This window comes from Cydia splendana, chromosome 1, assembly GCF_910591565.1.
Source record: "Cydia splendana chromosome 1, ilCydSple1.2, whole genome shotgun sequence".
Taxonomy (NCBI): domain Eukaryota; kingdom Metazoa; phylum Arthropoda; class Insecta; order Lepidoptera; family Tortricidae; genus Cydia; species Cydia splendana.
The window spans coordinates 1820822-1830567 of record NC_085960.1 but is presented as its reverse complement, the minus strand read 5'-3'; the positions used below and the strand labels follow the sequence as shown (position 1 = coordinate 1830567).

The 9746-nt window shown below is 39.1% G+C and overlaps 1 long non-coding RNA gene across 1 annotated transcript; it reads left to right on the top strand.

Moving 5' to 3' along the window:
• The first annotated feature begins 495 nt into the window (after positions 1 to 495).
• On the top strand, positions 496 to 1762 carry LOC134806696 (uncharacterized). The gene is made up of 3 exons (XR_010146552.1): positions 496 to 579; positions 966 to 1087; positions 1673 to 1762. It is a non-coding gene; the product is annotated as an uncharacterized LOC134806696 (long non-coding RNA).
• Positions 1763 to 9746: the final 7984 nt, after the last annotated feature.

Sequence of the window (9746 nt, the reverse complement as noted above, 5' to 3'; positions counted from 1 at the left end):
ATTAACTCTTTCAATTCCATCCCGCTTTGCACTCTCTTCAGGGATGATTTCCGACATAAAAACTATTCTATGTCCTTCCCCGGGACTCAAACTATCTCTATACCAAATTTCAACTAAAGCGTGAAGAGGTAACAGACAGACAGACAGACAGACACACTTTCGCCTTTATAATATTAGTATGGATTTGTAACTTTTTGCACTAATGCAGTCGGCAGTAATACTGCAGCAGTATTGCAGCATGTCATTACTGCCCACTGCATTGCTGTAGCAAATGTTAAACTCGATTGCTGCCCGGATTTTTAAATTTCGTTGGTGATATAACTGAAACATTTGAACGACTATCTTAATTATCACTTCACTTCCTTAAATATTTGCTCTCCAATTCCTCATCCTCAGGTATCTTCATCCTATACCGCGTGTTGGTGTTCACCTTCGGTAGGACTTTGAAAACCATGAGCTTGAAATTGACGTGGCTGGTGATCCTGAGCACCGACGTCAATTGCCTGATCACGTTGGTCCGGCTCTACAGGTATCCTGAGGCGATTCCGGCGCCGGAAATAAAACGTGGAAATGACAAAGGTACGCATCTTCCACCACTTCGTATAAGCTTTGGCAACCTAATGCTCCTAAGCATCGGACGTGGTTTTTACGAAGCAACTGACTCACCTGACTGAATTGCGGCTGCAATACATCCATTATCGCAGCCTATTGACCTAGAATCTATATAATAATTCATAAATTTGTAGAGAGACAATGAGGTAGGAAGCTTGATACGCAGATTTACATTAGGGTATCAGAATCACATCCATAAATTATTATACTCCAGTATCCTTATGTTTGGAGTACCTACTGGAAAATCATTTTTTATTTCTTTGTGTGTGTATGGCCCTTTGAGCCGCTTTATTATAAGCATTCTTTTTTTTCTGAGTACAAATAAAATAAAACCAAGCTGTTGATATTTCCAGGTCTACTCCGTAGCATGGGTCGCGTCCTTGGCAGCAGAGTAGGAGTCCTGCAAATCCTGGCAATGGCCTTACTGGTAGCTGCTTGGCGGGGCTTCGGGCTGCATGATGTGGCCTTTGCGCAGGTACTTTAATGCGTACTTTTAATGACCATTAATCTATTGCCAAAAAAAACAATACACTTTTTTTTTGGGCAGTCGTGTAAAAGTTATGATAAATAGGTATTGAATTCGCGTATTTAATTTTCATACCCAAATTGTACCTAAACCAAATCGTAGGAATTTGTTAACCATAATTCATATATTAATAGTGATTAATGTAAAAATATGGTAACGTAGTACTTGCCTTATTTTCATACATCACCGGGAGACATTCAAGGACCACTGAGTTACTGTGATTAAGAATATTCACATTAGTTATTTATTGAACAAACCTATCACGTGATCGGGATCAATCGGGATCGATGGCCTAATTAAGCCTCTTTCTCAATCACAAATCAGAAAATGATAGTAAATGACTGAGACCAAGTAAGTATTTTACGCAAAAGTGCCCAACTTATGTACAGTGAGCTGAGAAATTACATGGAGAAACTATGAATGATTTCATTGATAAATGCACTTTTACGGCTGATGGTACAACGACAATCAATTACATTTTAAATTGTATTTTTTCTCAACATAAATACTTAATAACCCTTTATTTATTTACAGGTGAAATACTACGTGCGGCCAGACAACGAATCACTATGGAACCTAATGGATGTTGAGATAAAACTAATATTCATCGCATTAGGAGTTATTGTAAGTTCTCTTTCGGTTATTAAAATTGTATTTTCTATTTTTATATGACTTACAATTTGAATAGACCTTCTTGTTGCAATGAATTTATTGATGAAATGTCTGTCATGAGTATACGGGTATTTGACTGTATTTAAAATAACAATAACAACAATAAAAATAACAATATTTTAAATAAAAAATAATAATAAATATATTAAACATAAGAATAGGAATTAGGAAAGAAAGAGGAGTGTGAGCTAGTGTGTTTGTAAGCTTGTTGTGAAAGGGAGTGGAAAGTGTGTGAATGAAAATCTAAGAATGTAATGAATGTAAAAGTTTGTTAGATTTATTTAAAATAAATTATTTTACACCGTGCAAGAAATAAAGCACCAGAATATTAATAGAGAAACGTAAACAGCAGTTATTTTTAGACACAATTTATACTTTAAAACCCGTATAAAACAATAAAAAGTAGGTAATTTGATCGTGACGTCACATGCTAGTGTTTCATTGACCGGAGCGTAGCGAAGGTCTACGTTTCGACTGGAGCATTTTGCTTTTGTATGTCCGGATGTTCTCCTCTACAGGTCGCAATTCTTAACCGAATCTCGTGAAATTTTGTGACTGGATTCTATGTCTAAATAAAATTTTTTTGTCCGTTCGGTTTTTTGAATTTTTTTTAAATGGCGGTGTCGTGATAGCTCGCGCCTAAACAAATAGTGGTATCGGTACCATACGCGTGTTTTCTTTTTGAGATATGTTTATAGATTAAATGGCCAAAAATTCAGAAAATTTATTTCGCTGGTTTCGGAGGTATTGAGATATTTAATTTTAACTAATTTTAATTTGAGAAGGAGTAGCTAAATTTCGTCAACCCATCTAAGAACTATTTGGCTCAGTTTGTAAACGTTCGCTTTTTCTGTTTGCACAGAGGGTCTGGGTTCGATCCCCAGTAATTGTATGCTGGGATATTATAACTTTTTGTATTTTTTTACACATACATTTCGTATTGTTTTTTTTTTAATTTACTATATTTAAAGCTCTTAGCACCATGTTATTTAAAGCTCTGCTCGCGAGGTCTACAGCTCACAGAGCCACTAGTATAAATTCCATAGTAGCAAATCGTTTTGACATTTCGAAAAAATAGAAACTGATTTGACTAGTAGTCAAATACCCTATAGTCGGTGACACTTATTGTAGTCGTTATTGTCGTAAACTGTATAGCAAGGTCGAATAAACATTTATTCTACCATTTTATGCAACTAAATAGTCGGTGAAACTTATTGTCGTAACATAGCAAGATTAGCAAGGCAGATTGCAGTTAAGTATACACTCAGCTGTAAAATGTACTATGTAACAAAGTGGAACTGAAGTCGGATTTACTTTTTTTTTAAGATTATTAGTCGTACTTTCAGCTAGCGGGATACCTCTACACCGCCCCGATCATGCCGAAGTTTGACCGTAACGCAGCAGTCGCCAACGCGGCAAAGATGAGTTTCCTCGCTACCGCGTTCTACGTTGCGATGACGGCGGTGCTGAGCTGCAATCGAAGCGGGATTGGAGGCTTTACCGAGCTTAATTATACTCGGCCTGCTTGTGGATTAAACTGCGAGTAAGTTTAGCTCGTGCTATCAAAAATGTCTAAAGCATTGGTAGCCTAGCGGTAAGGGAATCAATCCGGAGTATCCGGACCTTTCCGGACGGATTTAAATTCCGGTTCGTACAAGATCAATAGGGTATTTGACTGTATTTAAAATCAATTATTTTACACCATGCATGAAATAAAGCACCAGAAGATTAATAGAGAAACGTAGACAGCAGTTATTTTTTTAACAACACAACACAACAACACAATTTATATTTTAATACGCGTGTCACCCGTATAAAACTATAAAGAGTAGGTAATTTGATTGTGACGTCACATGCTAGTGTTTCATATAAATTACATATTAGCAAAATCGTTTTGACAGCTCTAAATAAGAAACTGATTTGAGTAGTAGTCAAATACCCTATTCACAAGAGCTGGCAGAATGGAATGAATGAGTGAATGAAAATATCTATGTGCGTATGATGTATGACATTAACCAATAAAATGGTGGCTCTGACTGTATGTATACCTACCGATACATGTGCAACATGTGTCACACATACAATGAAAGTTTCGTTCGTTGCATTCGTGATAGCTTCCGTGAAACGACCTGTGAGTTATCCGGAACTTATGTAATAATAGGGTATTTGAAATTTTTAGGGTTCCGTACCTCAAAAGGAAAAAACGGAACCCTTATAGGATCACTCGTGCGTCTGTCTGTCTGTCCGTCTGTCACAGCTCATTTTCTCCAAAGGTACTGGACCAATTAAGTTGAAATTTGTTACACATATGTAAATTCGTGACCCAAAGACGGACATCGTACGTAAACAAATGAATTTTAAACATGAAGCCACTTTTGGGGGTAAATGAGAAAATTCAAAAATAATGTTTTTTAAACTACTTAGGTATATCGTCTTACATATCAAATGAAAGAGCTCATTTTGTGAATCTCAAATATATATTTTATGTAATTTTAAAATAAATAGTTTAGAAGCTATTTAAGAAAATAGCCAAAAAATGACCATTCTCCCCTTTATCTCCGAAACTACTGGGTCTAAAATGAAAAAAATACACAAAATAGTTCTTTACCTATAGATGATAGGAAAACCTAGTAGAAATAAGCGTAAATAAATATTGATGTTTTTTTTTTTCAGTTGCGATCGACCATGGATGGTGTATAATCCCGTCTGCGTCCCCGAGCAGATGACGACGTATTTCTCTCCTTGCCACGCCGGTTGTGCTACAGCTGACACTGTTAATACTATTGGGTTAATTCTTTACTTTACTCTCATCGAAATCGCAGTTTCTTTTGTAAACTTCTAAAACTATTATTTAGCTACATACAAGCCTCGTACAAGGCATTGGGGAATGCCTCGTCCTAATGGCTCCTCTATACGATGGGCCAGCGCCGGCCACTCCAAGGGACGCATTTAAAATGCGTTAGAGGGAGCAAGTGATATTGCTATCTCATTCTACCGCATGGCTGCGTCCCTTGGAGTGGCCGGCGCTGGCCCATCGTGTAGAGGAGCCATAATAGGTAGGTATCATTCATACATATATGATTTGTGCCCCGTTTCGCATTTATTTTCTATCTATAATTTTAATTCTACGAATAGGCCAATCAAATTAGATTTTTTCGAATAATTAATTCTCAGCAAGCTGGAGATCGTTCATTTGATCGTTGATCCCAAATGCGTGTAATCCGACTTTGCGCAATCCCACGAGGTATGCATAAATTTTTGCTCCTTTTCAGTATAATTGCTGTAGATCGAAAACTGTACGTCCGACGGAAAATTTGTTATAATCATGATGAAAGTTAATATAAATGAATTCGTAGTCAAAGCTGTAAAAAAAGGCCTCTATTTTGAATTTATTTACCTTTTTCACCAATGTCTGATCCACCAAACCTTGCTGGTAGTACCATAGTAATTGATGCTGGGTTCCTTTTACATCGAGTGGTTTAGCAATCCGTGGAAAAATGTATCTCCTAAGGCTCCCAAAATTTAAGCACACCTCCTGGGATTGCGCAAACTCGGATTGCACGCATTTAGGTCCAAACGAAAGGTATTAAAACGATTTCCAGCTTGCTGGGAATTAAATCCCCAAAACGCTTTTTATGGGTCTAATTTTACACGCCTAATTTTTTTTTCTATTTCTAAATATGATTGACATAATTAATTAATTAACTTCCGGTTTCAGCGTATACTCGGACTGCTCATGCGCGCTGGGCGGGCGCGTCACCAGAGGCGCGTGCGACGACGGCTCCTGCGCCAGCATGTACTCTTTCCACCAAATGATGTATGTGGTGGTTTGGTTCGTCAGCAGTAAGTTCACTTTTTTACTTAATATAATTATGCATGGTTTCGTAGGAAATTTGTATATAAGAATAAGAAATAGTTTATTTGTAAGCACAAACACAAAATAAAGGAAAAATATACTAAACATAAAAACGTTTACAAGGAGAAAGTGCCACGAAATGGTCTCATCTCAGTAGGTTGTTGCTTATCTGCATACGCTAATATATAGCGAAAATCGAATCGCAGTTTACCGCGAGCAACTATCTCTGTCACTTTAATTACTCCTTTAAGTATAAGGTATAAGTAAAAGATGCCCGAAATTTGCGAAGTTCGCCTCTGCCTCTATAGCCCGCTACACACTCGAGCGCGAATCGCGGCGCGAAGCCGCGAACGCGAGTGTAGAGTCGATTTCTCAGACTCACGAACTCGACTCCACACTCGCGTTCTCGGCTTCGCGCCGCGATTCGCGCACGAGTGTGGAGCGGGCTTATCGCGCTTGCATATTCGAGCGCGAAGTATAATAATTTGTCGTTTTAAAATGAGAGCGTAACTTCGGCGGCACGGCGGCTAGGTTCATGTCGTATGACTATGAAGTCTTTTTAAGAAACATCTAATTATAATTGCTAGAGATGCCCCGAATAGTGAATTTGGCTGAATACCGAATATACGGCCCCTCTCTCAGCCGAATACCGAATATTCGGCGACCGAATATTCGGCATGACATGCGAACATTTTGAGTCACAATTATTATGAAACCTGTTCGCCAACAAAGCACAACGTTTGCTAAGATATATTTTTACGTTGAACAGAATTAATGAGTCAATCAAATCAGAGCCATGATAAAAATAAAATATGTTGTAATCAACAAATGCTCAAAAACGTGCCTTCGTATTTAACTACTTTCCAAGAATACATTTTAAATATTAAATAGGTGCAACAGATATTAAATATTCGGCCGAATAGTAGGCAACATTCAGCCGAATACCGAATACTCCGCAAAGTGGCCGAATAGGCCGAATACCGAATAGTTGCCGAATATTCGTGGCATCTGTAATAATTGCATTTCAGCTTTGGCGTTCATATGGCACACCACCGTATTGTTGGAGTCAGTGGAAAGGCGTGACGTCGCGATGGCGTTAGGCGTCGCGTCAAGCGTTGTGTCACTCGTCGCCTTCGTGGGGGCCCATGCGTTCTACATGGGGATTAGCTGTGAGTACAACCAGATATAAAATTGCTTGACTATTGGTAGATGTTATCTCTTTGCAACAAGGTTCACGAAAGGAAAACTGTGGCAATGGAGCAATGATACCATTTTTTTTACGATGGATAAAGGATGTCTCACGTTAGACCGGGCCGTGGCCGGACCGGAGCTTCCAGCGCATCGTTTTCTATGGAAAGCATCACGTGATCACCTGTCATGTCATAGAAAAGTAGGCTCCGGCCCGGACACGGCGCGGTCTAACGTGAGTCTTCCTTAATGCTTGAAGCGTTAGCTCCTCAATTTGCGGTGATGTCACTGTATCAGATCAGACTACCCACTCAAAACTAGTAGTTTATACTCTTAAAACAAAACAAATAATACCTATCGTTCCTTAATGTGTGTGTGAAAGTTGTGCTAAACCTCGATAATTTCCCGTACTTTCTTTCTCAACTCAGAAAATCCCACGATATTATACTCGAAGGTATCACATAATGTCAATCCCACTTTATCTGCTTTCTTTCCAGGGTTCACGTGCGCTTTCACCCGCGGTTCCCAGTGTCTCCTCCAGAACGATCACTTCGCGCCCTGGGTGGGGTACTCCAGTGCGGTCCTAGCTGGTCTAGCTTTCATACTCACCGTAATCTCCTGCGTCATACTGAGGACACAGAAAAAACCGAAGGAAGGAGACGTGAACCTTGGATATTCTACCTAATAGAAACTTACTTATAAATCCTGAACTCCAGCGCGGTGCTAGCTGGTCTGGCTTTTATACTCACCATAACCTCCTGCATCATACTGAGAAGACAGAAAGATCCAAAGGAAGGAGACGTCGTGAACCTTGGATAGTATATAGAAACTTAATTAGGCATAAATCCTGGGCTTACTCCAGCGCGGTGCTAGCTGGTCTGGCTTTCATACTCACCGTCTAATAATCTCTTGGGTCATGCTGAGGGATGGAGAGAGCGAGAAGATGTGAACCTTGGATAGTGATTGCGTGACATGTTTCGGAGACTCTATGTCTCCATTTGTGTAGAGGTGACAAAAAATATGTGAGCCGTAAAATTAGCTTAAGTTACCATGACTCAAGACAGTTTAAATTCGATTAAGTGTTGCATTGCATTATGGGACGCATTTGCCTATTGTGAATGTCTTGAAATGTTGTAAACGTGTATGTATTTAAGGCCAGGCCACACCGGATCAGGGTTGGGCAGTATTTCAATTACATGTATTTGAAATACGTATTTAAAATACATTTTAGTATTTTGTATTTGTATTTCAAATACTACCTGGAAAAGTATTTTGTATTTGGTATTTCAAATACTGCACTCACATGTATTTTGTATTTTGTATTTCAAATACTTCAAGCTTCAAAATACATTTCTACAAAATACATTTTATTAAATTCTATGATCCTAAAATGGAACATTTATTTAAATATAATGTACGACTTGTACGAGCGCAAATAGGTACATTGCGCGAGCTATTCTGCGCAGAACTTTTCGTCAACAGACAGGGGATAGAGTCATTGTAGTAGTTTCCGTCCATGCTCTAGTTTTCGACCACTTGACAGATTAGCATATAATATATTTCATTTTTAATTTACTATTTGCGAAATATATGTTTTATATGTAGACAGATATATTGTTTAGCTAAGGATTGAAATCAGTCCAAATTTGTGCAGCAATGTAGGTTTATATTCAAATTTCGTCAAGTGGACGAAAACTAGAGAAGGACGAAAACAAGCGCAATGACCCTATAAGTTTTTAGGAAAGGATATTCGTTAAAAAAAACTAAATGATTAAACAAAAAAAAAGAAAAGTATTTTGTATTTTGTATTTGAAATACATTATTTTAAACACTGTAATTTGTATTTTGTATTTCAAATACCAGTCACCAATGTAGTTTGTATTTGGTATTTCAAATACTTTTAAAAATGTATTTTGTAATTTGTATTTGAAATACGTGGAAGCCAGTATTTTGCCCAACCCTGCACCGGATGCGTCTGCGTAGACGTGCACGTGCACGTACGCGTCCCGCTGCGTTGTAGAATACGAATTCCCATAAGAGATGACACACCGCTTGCGTGACGTGTGCGTGACGTGCGCGTACGCGTGACTTGCACGCAACGCAGCTCCGACGAGACAAACCGGCTGCGTGCTGCGTGCACGCCTGCACGCAGCGGAGCGGCAACGTCGCTTCGTTGCGTGCAGTGATGACGTTGTGTTAAACGGTGTTCCCTATGAGAGGGCGAACCGAACAGGTTCGGACACGCACAGCTCGGTGCTGCATAGGTGCTGTGCGTGTACACGCGCAGCTAGCTTGTATTTATTTACAACTCGGCCAGTGCGCGTGCTGGTTTTTAATATGGATTCAGTCTGATTCAGTGATAAAAGAAAACCTAATTAATATCGTTCTACAATACGAATGTATATTACAACATTTAGAACAAAGATTACAAAAAATAAGTCATATAAAAATTTACTGTGGCCTGTGGGAATGTTAGGTACTAACGGTACTATTGGAAAATGAGGTTGGTTGTGAACTATTGTGCGTCGTTGAATAATATTAGGTATTCGGTACTCTCAAATCTCTCAGTTATCTCGAATCAAATATGAGACAATTTTTTATCAGTTCATTTGAGATCATTCGCATCATGTCGCTGTGTATAATTTTGTCAAAATTGTTCAAACAGCATGCAGCTTTTGCAACGGTAGTATAATAACATGATGTACCGTCGCAGGAGTATTTTATTTTACTGCACGTACTACCGAGCTGCAGCGTGCGCCTGCGTGACGTGTACAGCACACTGCGTGCCCGTGGCGTGCGCTGCGTGACTTGCGCGTCACCCGGTGTGACAGGGGTGCTGCGCACGTCTACGCTTACGTCGACGCACACGTGCTGCACACGCAAGCGGTGTGG